The following is an 18169-nucleotide window of genomic DNA, read 5'->3' as shown; positions in this document are numbered from 1 at the left end:
ACAGTGAAACTTACAGATTTACTTTTATTTTTTAATATTTAAATAAAAATAAATATATATTTACATTTTGTGCTCTGTATGTTGCTTTATACAAAACACCCATAAAAATGAAATGGAAATACAGATTCCATGTTTTTGAAGAATTTGGTCAGTATCATCCTCTCTGACTTTGGAAAAATACTTCATTTCTTTGGACTTGTTGCTGCAGTATATTTAAAGAAATGATGCTGATTGTAAATACAGACATATTGCATAATTTCCCCCTTTCACTGGAGGAGATTCAACAAACGCTTGTGCCTTTCTTAAGAAAGTCTGTCTGAACACTAAACATTTCCTTGAGATAAAATTGGATCTTCACACCTGATTTGCATTAAATTGTGTCATCATTTTATGCCAATATCACTGGCAAAAGATAGTGAAGGAAAATCAAATTAGAAGAATAAATGAAAAAAATCAAGAATACATGGCTTTGCAAACTTTCTCCTAACTGTATTTTCCAATAATTTCTCTGGGGAAAACAGATCATATTGGACAAATATGGACTCAATTTAACTTTCATTTTAGTCTCCAAATCCTCATAAGCTCTGATTTTAATAAATATAAATTATGTCATTAGAATCACAAATGTTTTTATGTTCCCACTGCTATTGCCATAATTTTCATTCCTTTTAAAAATAATTTGGACATAAAATATAATCTTAAGAAAAAAGGTTTATGTACCACATGCCCACTTGAATAGAAGAATCAATTGCCTTAATACCTTTAGTTAAAATTGTTGAGAGCAAGCAGCTTGAATTTGTTTTAATCTGAGCAGACATGTCATTATGAATGGGAAAAAGCTTTACCTCTGAACCCTAACCTGAGATAGCTTACAGATCATAGAGAAAAGTTCCTACAGCATCATATCAGGATGTCTTTAGTCTGACCATGTTCCCCAAGAATAAATGTCAACTTCTTCATCATGTACTTGGACTTTTTACCAAGCAGTTGGGAGCCATTGAAATGATTTAAATCAATTAGACATGCCTTTAAAAATAATCGAAAATCAGATTCACATCTTGTTTTAAGTTATTTAGTTCTCTGGTTTATATATTCTGAAGTTATTCTTAGAAAATTACTGAGAAATAATTTTCAGCTCCCAAAACCACAGAGGATGTACAGCTGAGTACAGTCCACACCCTAATGATTATGAGAAATTCCTGTAGCTCAAGTAAGATTTTTCCATTGCTCTTGACCTTGAAACTGCTTTGGTGATTACTTTCCCAAGCACCACTGCTATGATTCTGCAAAGTGAAAGGAAGTATAAAAGGTGAAAACTTGATGAGAAACCTTGAACAGAAAATATAGCTACAAGCAACACCCCACCAGCGCAGCACAGGGGCTGGTCACAGAGGAGCATGAGTTGCATAGCTCCCCGAGAGTTCTCGGTGATTTTTGAAGTTGTGGACACAGTTTTAGATTTCTTCCTGTTCTGATATATATTATTTTGTTAACTTGTTTTGTTATTGAAATAATGTTCTCAAGGTAAAGTATTATTTATTAAAAGTATACTATTCCATATAATCCTATCACTTTGCATATGAGTAATCAGTCTTCTAAAAGATAATTATTGTTTAATACCTAGACAATTTTCTTTTTAATAAACAACTTTCAATGTTACCTTTTCTCCAGTCCTAGAACATTCCTATCATATTCTGCTAATCAAACTAACAAAAGCACATTTGCAGCATTATTACTTAGTTATTCAAATATTGTAATCACTTTTTCCATTTTTTTAGCTATTATTTATTGAGTACCATTTGCCAGGCAACATGCCAAGCACTGATATTAAGTGAATTAAACACATATGATGGCTGCTACTGTGAAATTATCATCCAATGAAAACTAATGAGACCTATTTAAAACATGGGATAAAAAGAATCTGAAGGTTTATTTTTCACTTATTCCACAAATATTTAGTTTTTAAACTGTGCCAGACACTGTGCTAGGTCACAAGGGATTACAGAAATAAGATATCTTAAACTTCCAGTTCAGAAGGAGATTAAATTTGCATACATAGGGCAAAGAATGAGTAAGTCCCAGAGAGATCAAAACATGCTGGAAGACTGAACTACTTAGTTTTTTATTGTATTAAGGACATGGCGAGGGGTCAAATGCTATACTAAGGAGATAGGGATTGAAATATGCATTAAAGGATAGATGGTTGAGGTTTAGGAGAGAGGAGGTTAGAGTTGAACTTTTTGGACAAATGGAAGGAGACTTACCAGGTTTCAAAGCTTGGAGAATAATGGCCAGTGTTCCCCAAGTGTTACTTGGTAGATGGATGAATGATGGCCAGGGTCAGCAGATACTGTTATCAGGCAAAAAAGCAATTAGAAGAGGAGGTTAGGGTCACATTGTTAAGGATTGGACCCAACTGTATAGTTCATTTCAAAATATTTTGAATCTGTAATCTTAGTTGTACTTCGAAAATATTAATATATCTGATCAGTAAGATGATGATGCAGTTACACAACAACAGAGAAATTGAATTCCCAGGGAGTCCATGCTGGAGCAAGTTCAATTTGAGGAATCATGGAGATATGTGTTGTGGCAGGTCTAGAAGACAGTTGTTTGTAAGGGATAATATCTTTAGAGAGTGGTCATAATTAGCAGTTTGGTTTGGAAATCAGCTACATTTAGGAAAAGCCATATTGGTAACTCCTGTCAGCCAAAGTAAATGTAACAAGGATCTTGCAATAACTCTTGCTAACTATTATTTTTAATACACCCCAGCTCATGCAGGACTTGTGTTGATTTGTTTTTGTTTTGTTTGATTTTTTTTTATTTTTATGTTTTCTCTTAGTGACCAAGATGACCTTAATGATCTACTCAACTTGACTACATTTTTTTTATTTTGCTATCATTAATATACAACTACATGAGCAACATTGTGGTTACTAGATTCCCCCCATCATCAAGTCTCCACCACATACCTCATTATGGTCACCGTCCATCAGCATAGTAAGGTGCTATAGAATCACTACTTGTCTTCTCTGTGATATACTGCCATCCTCATGCCCTCTCTACATTATGTGTGCTAAATGAAATGCCCCTTTTTCCCTTTATCCCTCCCTTCCCACCCATCCTCCCCAGTCCCTTTCCCTTCGGCAACTGTTAGTCCATTCTTGGGTTCTGTGAGGCTGCTGCTGTTTTGTTCCTTCAGTTTTTTCTTTGTTCTTATACTCCACAGATGAGTGAAATCATTTTGTACTTGTCTTTCTCTGCCTGGCTTATTTCACTGAGCATAATACCCTCTAGCTCCATCCATGTTGTTGCAAATGGTAGAATTTGTTTTATTCTTATGCTTGAATAATATTCCATTGTGTATATGTACCACATCTTCTTTATCCATTCATCTACTGATGGACTCTTAGGTTGCTTCCATTTCTTGGCTAATGTAAATAGTGCTGTGATAAACTTAGGGGTGCATATGTCTTTTTCAAAATGGGCTTCTGCATTCTTAGGGTAAATTCCCAAGAGTGGAATTCCTGGGTCAAATGGTATTTCTATTTTTAGTTTTTTGAGGAACCTCCATATTGCTTTCCACAATGGTTGAACTAATTTACATTCCCACCAGCAGTGTAGAAGGGTTCCCCTTTTTCTACATTCTCACTAACATTTATTGTTGTTTGTCTTTTGGATGTTGGCTATCCTAATGGGTGTGAGGTAATATCTAGTTGTGGTTTTAATTTGCATTTCTCTGATGATTAGCGATGTGGAGGATCTTTGCATGTGCCTGTTGGCCATCTGAATTTCTTCTTTGGAGAAGTGTCTCTTCATATCCTCTGCCCATTTTTTAATTGGCTTATTTGCTTTTTGTTTGTTGAGGTGTATGAGCTCTTTATATAATTTGGACGTCAACCCCTTATCAGTATGTCATTTAGGAATATATTCTACCATAGTGTAGGATGCCTTTTGTTCCACTGATGGTGTCCTTCGCTGCACAGAAGCTTTTTAGGTTGATATAGTCCCACTTGTTCATTTTTGCTCTTGTTTCCCTTGTCCAGGGAGATATGTTCATGAAGAAGCTGCTCATGTTTATATTCAAGAGAGTTTTGCCTATGTTTTCTTCTAAGAGTTTTTTGGTTTCATGACTTACATTCAGGTTTTTGGTCCATTTCGAGTTTACTTTTGTGTATGGAGTTAGACAGTGATCCAGTTTCATTCTCTTACACGTAGCTGTCCAGTTTTGCCAACACCGGCTGTTGAAGAGGCTGTCATTTCCCCATTGTATGTCCATGGCTCCTTTATCATCTATTAATTGACCATATATTCTTAGGTTAATATCTGGACTCTCTACTCTGGTCCTCTGGTCTATGGATCTCTTCTTGTACCAGTTAAAAATTGTGTTGATTACTGTGGCTTTGTAGTAGAGCTTGAAGTCGGAAAGTGAGATCCCCCCTGCTTTATTCTTCCTTCTCAGGATTGCTTTGGCTATTTGCAGTCTTCTGTGGTTCCATATGAATTTTAGAACTATTTGTTCCAGTTCATTGAAGAATGTTGTTGGTATTTTGATAATGATTGCATTGAATCTGTAGATTGCTTTAGGCAGAATGGCCATTTTGACAATATTAATTCTTTCTACCCAAGAGCATGGGATGAATTTCCATTTATTAGTGTCCTCTTTAATTTCTCTTAAGAATATCTTGTAGTTTTAATTGTATAGGTCTTCCACTTCCTTGGTTAGGTTTATTCCTAGGTATTTATTCTTTTTGATGCAATTGTGAATGGAATTGTTTTTCTGATTTCTCTTTCTGGTAGTTCATCATTAGTGTATAGGAATGCAACAGATTTCTGTGTATAGATTTTGTATCATGTAACTTTGCTGAATTCAGATATTAGTTCTGGTAGTTTTGGAGTGGATTCTTTAGGGATTTTTATGTACAATATCATGTCATCTAACAAATATGACAGTATGACTTCTTTCTTACTGATCTGGATGCCTTTTATTTCTTTGTTTTGCCTGATTGCCATGGGTAGGACCTCCAGTACTATTTTGAATAAGAGCAGGGCAGGTGGGCATCCTTGTCTTCTTCCTGATCTTGGAAGAAAGGCTTTCAGTTTCTCGCTAAGTATGGTATTGGCTGTGGGTTTGTCATATGTAGCCATTGTTAGGTTGAGGTACTTGCCCTCTATACCCACTTTGTTGAGATTTTTTATCATGAATGGATGTTGAATTTTGTCAAATGATTTTTCAGCATCTATGGAGATGATCATGTGGTTTTTGTCCTTTCTTTTGTTGATGTGGTGGATGATGTTGATGTATTTTTGAATGTTGTACCATCCTTGCAACCCTGGGATGAATCCCACTTGATCATGGTGTATGATCCTCTTTATGTATTTTTGAATTCTGTTTGCTGAATCTTTGTTGAGTATTTTTGCATCTATGTTTATCAGGGATGTTGGTCTGTAGTTTTTCTTTTTTGTGGTGTCTTTGTCTGGTTTTGGTATTAGAGTGATGCTGGCTTCATCGAATGAGTTTGGAAGTTTTCCCTCCTCTTCTATTTTTTGGAAAACTTTAAGAAGAATGGAAATTATGTCTTCTGTAAATGTCTGATAAAATTCAGCAGTGAATCCATCTTGTCCAGGGATTTTGTTCTTTTGATTACCAATTCAATTTCATTGCTTGTATAGATTATCTGTTTCTTCCTAGGTCAGTCTTGCAAAGTTTTATTTTTCTGGAAAGTTGTCCATTTATTCTAGGTTATCCAGTTTGTTAGCTATATATTTTCATAGTATTTTCTAATAATTCATTGTAATTCTGTGGTGTCCGTCATGATTTTTCCTTTCTCATTTCTGATTCTATTTATGGGTATAGATTCTCTTTTTTTCTTAATAAGTCTGGCTAGAGGCTTACCTGTTTTATTTCTTTTCTCAAAGAACCAGCTCTTGGTTTCATTGATTTTTTATATTGTTTTATTCTTCTCAATTTTGTTTATTTCTTCTCTGATCTTTATTATGTCCCTTCTTCTACTGACTTTGGGCCTTATTGTTGTTCTTTTTCCAGTTTCAATAATTGTGAATTTAGACTATACATTTGGGATTGTTCTTCCTTCTTTACACAGGCCTGGATTGCTATATACTTTCCTCTTAGAACTGCTTTCACTGTGTCTCACAGAAGCTGGGGTATTTTGCTGTTGCTTTCATTTGTCTCCATATATTGCTTGATTGCTGTTTTTATTTGGTTATTGATCCATTGGCTATTTAGGAGCATGTTGTTAAGCCTCCATGTGTTTGCAGGCTTTTTCATTCTCTTTGCATAATCTATTTCTAGTTTCATACTCTTGTGGTCTGAGAAGCTGGTTGGTACATTTTCAATCTCTTTGAATTTACTGAGGTTCTTTTTGTGGCCTAGTGTATGATCTATTCTTGAAAATGTTCCATGTGCACTTGAGAAGAATGTGTATTCTGCTGCTAGAGTTCTGTAGATGTCTGTTAGTTCCATCTGTTCTAGTGTGTTACGCAATGCCTCTGTCTCTTTACTTATTTTCTGTCTGATTGATCTGTCCTTTGGAGTGAGTGGAGTGTTGAAGTCTCCTAGAATGAATGCATTGCATTGTATTTCCCCTTTTAATTCTGTTAGTATTTGTTTCACATATGTAAGTGTTCCTGTGTTCAGTGTGTAGATATATATAACGGTTATATCCTCTTGTTGCCCTGACCCCTTTATATTATGTACTATCCTTCTTTGTCTCTTGTTACTTTCTTTTTTTGAAGTCTATATTGTCTAATACAAGTACTGCAAAAACTGCTTTTTTCTCCCTATTTTTTGCATGAAATATCTTTTTCCATCCCTTCACTTTTACTCTGCATATGTCTTTGGGTTTGAAGTGAGTCTCTTGTAAGCAGCATATAGATGGGTCTTGCTTTTTTATCCATTCTGTTACTCTGTGTCTTTTGATTGGTTCACTCAGTCCATTTACATTTAGGGTGATTATCGATAGATATGTACTTATTGCCAATGCAGGCTTTGGATTAGTGCTTATCAAAGGTTCAAGGACAGCTTCTTTACTATCTAATCATCTAACTTAGCTCACTTATTATGCTATTATAAACACAGTCTGATGATTCTTTATTTCTCTCCCTTCTTTTTCTTCTTCCTCCATGCTTTATATGTTAGGTGTTTTATTTGGTACTCTTTGTGTTTCTCTTGACTGATTTTGTGGATAACTAATTTTGTTTTGCATTTAGTATTTAGTTGGTCTACTTTTTTTACTGTGATTTTATTTTCTCTGGTAACAGCTATTTAGCCTTAGGCATAGTTCCATCTAGAGCAGTCCCTTTAAAATGAATTGTAGTAATGGTTTGTGGGAGGTAAATTCCCTCAATTTTTGCTTATCTGGGAATTGTTTAACCCCTCCTTCAAATTTAAATGATAATCTTGCTGGATACAGTATCCTTAGTTCAAGGCCCTTCTGTTTCATTGCACTGAATATATCATGCCATTCCCTTCTGGACTGTAAGGCTTCTTTTGAGAAGTCTGATGATAGCCTGATGGGTTCCCTTTGTAGGTGTTCTTTTTTGTCTCTCTGGCTGCTTTTGTACTCTGTCCTTGTCTCTGATCTTTGCCGTTCTAGTTATTATATGTCTTGGTGTTGTCCTCCTTGGGTCCCTTGTTTTAGGAGATCTGTGCACCTCCATGGTCTGAGAGACTGTTTCCTTACCCAGCTTGGGGAAGTTTTCAGCAATTATTTCTTCAAAGACACTTTCTATCACTTTTACTCTCTCTTATTATTCTGGTACCCCTATAATGTGCATATTGTTCCATTTAGATTGGTCACACAGTTCTCTTAATTTTCTTTCATTCCTAGAGACCCTTTCATCTCTCTCTCTGCCTCAGCTTCTCTGTATTCCTGTTCTCTGTTTTCTATTCCATTAACACTCGCTTCCACCTCATCCAGTCTGTTCTTAAATCCTTCCATTGTTCATTTCATTTCTGTTATCTCCCTCCTGAATTCATCCCTTAGCTCTTCAATATTTCTCTGTAGCTCCATCAGCATGCTTGTGACTTTTATTTTGAATTATTTTTCAGGAAGATTCATGGTTTCAGTCTCACCAACCCCTCTCTCTGGTGTTTGAGGGATTTTGGACAGAACAAGATTCTTCTGCCTTTTCATAGTGGTGGGAGTGGTCACTTTCGAGTGGCGCATGTGTCAGCTGGAAGAACAAAGTCCCTTCCTGCTTGCCGGTTGCTTTGCCTGTCTCCACTGTCTGTGCCAGTGAACCACACACAGGGAGCAGCCTCTGGTTTAATCTCCTAAGCTTCTGTGGATGGGGCAGTCCTTAGGATGGTCTAGGGCACTGGTAGGAGTTGCAGGAGATCGGCATGTGTTCTGCCGTGAAAACTGAGCCCCTTTGTGTCTCCTGGACTCTGTGCCTATCTCCTCTGTCTGTGCCAGGCAACCATGCACAGGGAGCAGCCTCTGGGTCTGGGCTGGTTAGCTGCACACAGGGAGAAGCCTCTGTGTTAAGCTTTGAGGTTGCTGTAGGTGGTGCTGCTCCCTGGGGGTTCTTCAGGAATGGTGGGTCAGCCAGTGCGCTTGCAGTGCCAGCAGGGAGGAAGGAACAGCAGGCAGCTTAATCCCATGAGGGGCCTCAGAGCTGCGTGCCCAAGGGGTTAGGGCTCCTGAAGTTCCTTAAAGTTCCCAGCCTGCTGGGTTGAGTGTGCCAGGACAATTTTGTCCACCTGTTAAACCCTTGTCCCTTTAAGACTTTTAAAGTGCCTGCTTTTTCTTTTGTCTCAGGGAAGCTGACTGTGGGAACCTGTTCACAGTCTTAGTGTTGGATTTTGCTTTTTGCTCCTCTAATATCCAGAGCACCATGCAATGTGTGTCTGTGCTCCTGAAGCAGATTACTAGGGCTGGTGATTTAGCAGTCCTGTGCTTCCACTCCCTCCCCACTCTGATTCTTTTCCTCCAACTGGTGAGGTGGGGTGGGGGGAGTGCTAGGGTCCCACCAGGTCACAGCTCTACACTTTACCCTTTTCCATGAGATGTTGGGTTCTCGCAGATGTAGCCTGGCTGGTGTAATGTATCTTCTGGTCACTCTTTTAGGAATAGTTGTATTTGCTGTATTTTCAAAATATATGTGGTTTTGGGAGGAGATTTCTACCACCCTACTCATACTGCCATATTTTCTTCTCTCTTTGACTACATTTTAAACAATTTTCTTCCCTACTCTAGGCTTCTGGCTTCCCTATTAGAGCATTTATTCTAGAAAACTTGCAATTATAAATTCTTTCCTTGCCCCTTTGAGATGTAAATCTCCTAGCCTCTTGCTGTCTTTATATCAGGAATGTCTTTCTCAGAGATCTGCATTATCCTTTTGAAATGCAATCATGAGGAAGGGTAGGGCCCCCACTTCCCAGTTTCTGTGGTGGGGGTCAGAGTCTAACTTCCATAAGGGACAACTGGCAAACACAGGTGGTGTAACTGTGCAGGTGGTCTGTCTAGGTCAGTCATTTTACATCTACTTCCTTTTCTTTGGTTCATAAATATGCAAATAAACACAGGACTCAGCAAAAGCAAGTCAGAAGATAACATTTCCTTGGACATAATGATCATTTCTAGGTGTGTGTGACCTTCCCCAGTCAGAAGGAGGTCTCAAACTTTATTCTATAACTGGATGGTGTGGTGTATGGCAAAATTGCCTTGCCTAGGGAGTTGTGGAGATATAAGAAACAGAAGTCCTATTTTGTACTCTGGCCTAAACTTCATCTCCCATTGTATTTTGCCACAAACTCTGAATTAGGGTAATTCAGTTGTATATGCCCATCTATTAATGGAGAAGGAATTTTAAATTTTGCTTTTTTTCTTTCATTGTTATACAATATTGACAAGAGTCATATGAGAGTGGGTAGAGAAGAGGGTTAACTGGTGGTACTCACTTCATAGAGAGGTGTAAGGATAAAATGAAGCCATTAAGGAATTAACACCATAATTGGCCTTATTGTGATAATAGCCAAGTGTTATAACCATCACTTTTACTTTTCATTTATGTTCTGCAGATTTTCCACAGGACGAAATGCTTTTGGGAATTTTTTTTAACTTCTTGATTCACTTTTATTATGATTTCCTCCATTTCTATACAAGATTGTTTCTCTAATACAAAAGTATATAAAAAATTCTGCGAACTTCCTTCTCAAATCAGAAAAAAACAGCATCTGTTCATTTATCAATCCATTCAATCAGCAATATTTATTGAATACTGGTACATACTGGAAATACAAACTTGAAAAAATATTATATTCTACTATTAAGGAGATGATAATTGGTCACAGGGCTGTGACTGATTCCAGCGGAAGGAATAGGATACTCTCCCTGTACAGGGCTAGGATAGTCCTCTTGATGTCAAGGTTTCTTGCCAAGTGTTAGGATTCTTAATGATCTCATGGGGGGGGTGTGTGTCTGTGTGTGGAGGGGTAGTGGAAAATCTGCAGGCTGGGGCAGGTTACCAGAGCCTTAGTGGGGGCAAAAGGATGTGAGGATGTGTGCAGGAGGGAGTTCATTTATTTTAAAAAAAAAGTGAAATTAAACAAGAATAGAGCAGATGTAGAGAGAAAAGCTGCTCTCTCAATTGTCTTCCACCTTCTCTTCATTCTCATTCATTACCCCCCACAGGTAATCACTATTAGTCACTTTTTATTTTTCCATAGATGATATTTAGGCATATCTAAGGAAATAATTATATATTACTTTCCTCCTTTTAAAAGAAATCATAGCATATTATGAGTATACTTTTGCACCTTGCTTCATTTCCACTTAATGTATCTCAAAACTTTTTCCATATCAATACAGATTGCTTCCTGTTTCTTATACATAGCTCCAATATCTTTCATTATTTTTCATATTTGTAATAGCTCCCCTGTTTGCGGACATTTCAGATGTATAAGTCTTTTGCTCTTACAAATAATACTCTAGTGAATATAAGTAATCTTTAAATATACCTCATAGTTGTCACAACAGACCCCATACTTCTTTTTTGCCACCTGCATATTTTATTCTTAAATTATTCTGGTCCAACCTTAAGGTTGCTTAACTAACTGCTTAGGATTCCAGACAGGCCAGAGTCTTAAACTGAACATGATTGTTTGGGTCTGAGGCATAGAATTATAATCTCTAAAACATAGCTCCTTGTTGGTTTGAATAAAAAGTATGCTCTAGAAAGAAGAGGGTGTTTCCCTGCTTGAAATTTTTTTTTATCTTTAAAAGGAATGTGCCTGAGTTCTTAGGTAATTTAAATAAAAACAGTCCTAGAAATAACCTAGAGTTTTAATGAAAATTGGGCTTTCCCTTGGATGTTTCTTAAATAATATTGTGGATTGCCCCTTTTATATTTCTTACTTCCTACAAATCTGTTCTTTATCACCCCAATGAGGATATAAGCTAATTGAGGGCAAGGACAATATCCTCCTGTTTTAGAGATATTCTCCTAAGGGTCCAGAATAGTCTTTGCAAATAATATATTTCTATGAATACTTTTGAATGCTCTGATGTAGTTATTATCCTTTTGTTAAATATTGACAGTGATTATTAGGAGAATGATTATTTCAAAATCCTTTCAAAGTTTTTAATATTTACTATATAGCAGATAATATTTCTGAATATATCTCAATTTTAGAAAAATTTTTTCTGTAGCAAGTACTTATAAACTTTATTAAAAGTAGAACTCAGCCTAACACTGCTGACAATTGTTTCACTATAGCAGTTCCAGAGAATTTATTGCTTTGTATGATATGATTTATGTGTAATGGGAATAATAGCCTTTCAATTTCATGGCATGATGTAAATTTGTGTACTGTTCATTTTTTCCTTTTATTTTTTCCTTGATAATCCATCAACAATATTTATGTATTGCTCACAATGGGTGGATTGAGTGTTTCATAAAGAATTTATACCATATCTGATTTATTTACTCTAGTATTCATAGATACAATATTGTCCAAGAATGATTGTTTACTTCAATGAAATAAACAAATTACAAACTTATAAATACAAACTCAGTGGAAAAGTACTTGAAATGGAATCTTACTTGTTAAAATATGAAGTCCAATCTCTGTAAAGAAATCATGATAGGGCCATTGAGGAAAGAGATTGCATTTTTCCAACCACAGAATAAAAATTTCAAGGTCCAGCTTGTCTTAAGCATGAATCAATATTGTCATCAGCTGATTAGCTGAATCTCAGATCTCATGATTCATTTCTGTCACTGAGGGATGCAGCCCTTGTTTGAAATTCAAGAACTGAGAATATAGACTAAACCCCTAAGCATAAATTATTCTCTCTTATGAAATAAAGGTAAAACACTGTGCGGTTCCACTATAAAGTCTCTGAGTAGTCCTACAGGAAAAACTTATTTGACTTACTATCTTAAAATTTCACAAACATTACTCAGTATTAAGTATTATATTATTAAATGTAATAAGTATTAACAACTCAACCACTCATGTGACAATAATGATCTGCTATTAATTGTTAGGAAATGCTAACCTTGCAGGGAAAATGAAAACCTTCCTGCTTAGTATTGAAATATTAGCTATTTTGCCCACATTGTCATGGAGTTCTTATTTTTTACTACATGGAAAATACAAATTGGTATCTTACAGAAGCATTAATGATATGACTACCATTATACAACTCAATGAAAATTCTCATTTCCTTAAATTCAGCTATGCTCCAATACCATCCATGTAATGATCAGTTTTATAATATTTCTTCTAGAAGCTATAAATCTTATTTTGTGTGACTAGAGCAGAATTTAGGAAACTATCTGTAAAGATCAAGATAATATTCTAGGCCTAGAGGGACAGAGATAAATTCTGAGGATATTATTTCTTACATATATAATCATTTAAAATGCAAGCATTTAAAATAGTAAAACCATTCTTAGCTCACAGTCCACACAAAATCAGGTAGCAGGCCAGATGTAGCCCACATGTCATAATGTGTTGGTTTCTGGAAAAGAGCAAACCTAAAGTGGGATGCAAATGAGATTCCTCATTCAGTCCCAGAATGCACTGCTGGAGACCACACTGTGTGGTTGTAACAGCAAGTCCAGAAATCTAGTCTATTTTCCTCCAATGATAATATTTTTCTCTCCTTTTATTTTTTTTAGAGGTTTTTAAATTGTACTTTTGGGGACTTTTTAATGGCTCAATTATTATTTTTTTAATTGAGGTACATACACTGAAATATATAAATCTTAGTACAGCTTGATGCATGTTAATGTGGGTACACACATGTAACCATCACCCAGAACAATTTTCTCCTTTTTAAGTGCTTAGGGAGGCCAGGTAGCTTCAGTGTACCTTAATGGTCAGGGGTCGGGTGTGTTCAGTCCTATGATATGCTCTGAAAGGTGAAGGGGCTCTTGGTGCAAACTGCAATCTGGGGCTGGAATGTGTTTTAATGGTGAAGAGTAGGAATTAGCCCCAGGTCCCAACTGTAGTGAGGCTTTCATCTGCCCTGGTAAATCTGAAGGTAAGTTGTCCAGTGTTTCTCTTAGTGAAGATTCTCATCTAGATAGAGCAGGGCCTTTGGTTAACACTCCTTTGACTACCTTGCTGTGCCACTGTCACGAAGATATTTCAAGTCACACATGCAGTCATTTTCCCACTTAACAAGGTGACTATGGGAGACCATCTGAGCAGCTAAAGTTTCTGCCACAATTAGGACCAAGACCTCTCCTTTCTGTTTTCATCTCTGTACCGAGTCTCACCTGACTGGTCCCACCTCTGCTCCTCTTCATTCGTCAGCCCTCCTAACTTTGTCTATTGTTGCACTGGCCCTTCCTAACTTCCAAAGAGACTTGGGTGTAATCCTTCCCATTCTAAAAGGCCAGAGCTTCTCATCTAGTTGGTCTATGACATGCTGAGGCACAACTCACACAGCAGGGAATAAGGCACTTCAGTCAAATCTCCATATAAAGAATTGTCTTTATGTACCCTTCTCTCAGGAAAATGAGTCCTATTCTCCTTAAATTTACAGTGAGAACACTGAAGTTATTCTTTGTTGTGTATCTACTTAAAGAGACTGTCCATTCATTACCTAAACTAAAAAAGTTGTTGGTATCCTGTCTTGCTAAAGATGATTTAAAAGCAAATGTGGTATGCAAAAGCCTTACACACCCATGACAGAGTATTAGTGCAGAGTGAGTTCTGAGGGAGCAGAGTAAAAAATTTTCCATTTGAATTTGTTTAAAGGCCTAGAATTTATATTTATAATAATGAATTCATAGCTTATTGTTATTTTTTTGTGAAATCTCTAAACATATTCAGGATTTTCTTAATGCCAGGTAGGTCATAAAATGAACGTTACAAAAAAATGGTACTAATGGAACCTGCTAATGTGGTCACAGAATTTATCTTGGAAATCTGCAAGCCAGTTATTGGATATTCATTTACAAAGTTGGGTTTATGATATAAATATGATAAAATGAATGCATTTTAACATGATTGCTTTCTATTCTGGCCTGGCTAATATGGGAAAATGACTGTTTTCTGTCTTACCATTTTGGCTTGCGGTTTTTAGAATAAAAAAAAAAACCTTTGCTATTCTTTATATGTGTTTCAGGCAGAACAATTAAATAAATTTTATGTTTGTTATCAGAACTTATATCTTTTATAATCTTTCTTCCCAAATTATTTCATTTTGCTAAATGTACTTCACAACAAAATCAGCTTATATAACAGAAGAAAATAATAATGTTTACTTGCTTGATAATTTAGCTTTTATTTAGTAGTGATGTTACATTGTTAAATTAAATTAAAAATATAATGAAATTGTTTTCTCAAGATGGCTGACTAGATGGTAATTCCTTAATTTGTAATTATATACCTACTTAATGATAGTCACATCCTACAAGGGCCACTTTACAGTTATCTATTAAATCTCTCAACACGAATATTTGCTTTGCTCTTTATTGAGGAAGAATAATAGATTAAACTATTTCAGCCATTTTTCTCTATATAGACTTAATTACTATTTTACTGTGTTCTTCAAGTTCCACTTGACAGATTTTTTTTCTTGGTGGTAATTCAAGGTGCTCTGATGAAGCTATTTAGAAAATTACAGAAATAACACTTGAAGAGTAAATAGCACCCTGCTGACCTTAAATAATTAAGATATTTTCTCAGTATATTACTGCAACATTTTCTTAAGATATAAAATAAAAGCTGTTGAAAAAAGTACTTTATTAAAAAGAAAACTTGCAAGTAGGCATTGTTCTAACTGGTTTTTGAATTTCTTTTTTGCATATTAATTATTGATGTCTCATCACATCCTAAAAGCAGATATTATTAGTATCATTTATAATTGAGGACAAGGCAAAGGAAGTTTAAATAATTTGCTGAAAGTCAGATAGCTAATAAGTGGCTGAGTCAGGTTCAAGCCCAGGCCATCTGTCTCCAGAGTCAGAACTCGTAGCCACCTGTCACCTGCCTGCCTAAAGACTGGAAATGGTATATTAAAAGTATATCACCATTTCAATCTCTGATCTAAATTTTGGAGTGGATTATCTTATAAAGTTGTCATATTTCTTATTGTTTACACATATTCTTTGGATGCTTCTAAATACACATATATGTATAATTTTTTCTCTATTAAATACAAATATATATATATATATTTCAACTTAGTCAATGACTAATTTTTTTCAAATCTTTTATAAGAGGAAAGCCTAATGTAAAACCCAGTATTGTTTACTAAGTACTACTTGGGATTGCATCAATAATGACTGCTCAGTGTAGTGTTTGGGCAACTTCTTTCTGCTGCTCCATATCACTTGTCTGTTAAAGGAAAAATAGCAAGTGTACATACCCACTATACAGTCCCCCTGTCCCCTCACTAAAATTCATGTCATCAGAGTGCTGACTTATGTCAGCATATTTCAAGATGGCCATATGGCATAAGCTCTGAATAGATCCTGCCCTTCAGGAAGATCTGTCCAGGTGATAGTTGTACCTGTTAGGGACTTAGGTTCATGCTTCTAAGTGATTTAGTCTTCACTACACTATTAATCATCATGTACTGTGTTGACATTTCCACACAGATGCAATGATAACAGTTGGCAGTTGCAATAGCAGGTGACACCTGCTTGAGACATTTATCAACTATGTTAAGGTGACAGGCTGTGCAAGTCTGAGCTGATAATCAGATTTAGAGTCCTGACTAATTAATGTTTAGAGATAAATTGTTCTCTTAGTGATTGACTGAAAGAAAAGTAAGCCTTTGGTGAAAGGACATTTACTGACTATCTACTGGGTTTCAGATACTCTGCTGAATTCACTATATTTCTTATGTCATTTAACCCCATGAAGTAGGTCCCATATTTATCTCCATTTTACAGATGATAAAATAGAAAAGAAAGGTTAATTAACTGAAATAAGAGTAAGCAGTCTCTGTTGCCTGTGCCCATGTTTGCTAAAAGCCCAGAGCCTGCGATCACCAGCTCACACGGAAACCAGGCTCACATTCCCTACCTGTGGGAGAGTTACACTCCTCTCTTTTTCCTCACCATTCAAATGGACAGTAACTGTTTCAAGAGCTACTGTGACAATTGCCTTCCTTACTTCAGGAAACAGCCTTAAAACAAGGAACGTTTGCTCTGGTGTAGTTAGCAAGTGGTCAGGTTGAAATTTGAACCTATCAGATTTCAGAGCCTGGGTTTTAAGTGCTGTATTGTTACTTTTGGTGCAGATTTTGCCTTTTGCTGTTCCGCCACCCCCATACATACAATAACTCCCTTCTAGAAGCTGAATCAATTCCTACCGTGCCCTTACTCCATAAAGATGCTGTGCTCTGAGCAGCATTCTGAGCATGCTCCCATCGCCGACATAGCATCACCTGGGCTGATGCCTCACGTGAGAGTGAAGAGGACAGGAACCTGCCGCAGTCTGGGCTGCAGTTCTGCACGTCCCTCAAAAACCTGTCACGGCAGAATTCATTTGCTTGAGCAGCAGTGGAGCTTCTGAAGAGGGGAGTTCACAGGAAAGGCACACTGTAAAAAGGAATTTGGGAATTATTCTGCTTTGGATTCCATTTTGTGAGTTTAGGCCTAAAAGAGGCTCAAACTTATTCAATTTTTCTTTTTTAAGTTTGCACTTAAAAATACCAGCTCTGTTCTGTTTTTTACTCTATAAGCAATTTCCATTCTCAGCAGAGATGGGATTGTGCATTTCCTATTGTGAATAATGGCTCTATCCGATTAAATAAATAACATTTCACACTAATGTAGTTCACAAAAGGATTTAGAAACCATTAAGAATGTGTTTAAACCCTGCAATGGACCCTATCACTTAGTTCTCTGGCACAAATTGTATTTTCTGACACATTAAAATTATACCTTCAGAGGATTCTCTGAATACTTTCCCAAAGTGAGCATTTAGTATCTCATTGAAAAAAAATAATGGAAAAGGGAATAGCGCATTTACTGTGAAAGTAATAGAGGAAAGAAATACCCAGTTTTCTATATGGCAAATTATTCAGGCTATTTCATTACCAAAGTAACACTAGGTTAAAGTAGACTTAATTATTTCACTTCTCCTATATTAAACAAAGTATTACCTTCTCCAATTCCTTAACAATTTCCCTTTTAGGGATATCAGAATCTAGCTTGCCAGAATCCCATTTATAAGGTAGGACAGATGTTCCTAATGAATAAACAAATTTAATATTTGCAAAACATCCACCACCTCACATCAGTTAGAAAAATGCAGCCCAAGACCAAATTATAAAATAGTGCTATTTATTTTATTTTTTTTGGTCATTCTTTTTTGTATGTCCATATCTATCCCAGGCCACTAGTGCTCTCCTGGCTTCCCTAGTCTGTCACTAGCCCCAATGACAGCATCCAAAGATTGCCCACATTCTCTTAATTTCTTCTCTTAATCTAAAAGTAGTTGTCCATCACTCAGTATCTGGATTATACTGAATACCAATGAGTTGACTACTTTATCCCACATTTGCCTTTTCAGTAAAGTCTACATCTAGAAGAAAATGCCAATGTGCTGAATATTAGGGATTGTTTTTGAAAAATGAGACAGCTAGTTAGGACCGAGGAAGGCTTTCTGGATTCCTCCGGATCACACAGCGAGCAGCTGCTGGTTCAGTCTATGCACGGGACCAGCCTG

Source organism: Manis javanica, chromosome 6 (genome assembly GCF_040802235.1).
Source record: "Manis javanica isolate MJ-LG chromosome 6, MJ_LKY, whole genome shotgun sequence".
NCBI classification, from domain to species: Eukaryota; Metazoa; Chordata; class Mammalia; order Pholidota; family Manidae; genus Manis; species Manis javanica.
The sequence above is the reverse complement of the archived record's forward strand: the minus strand, read 5'-3'. Positions refer to the sequence as shown.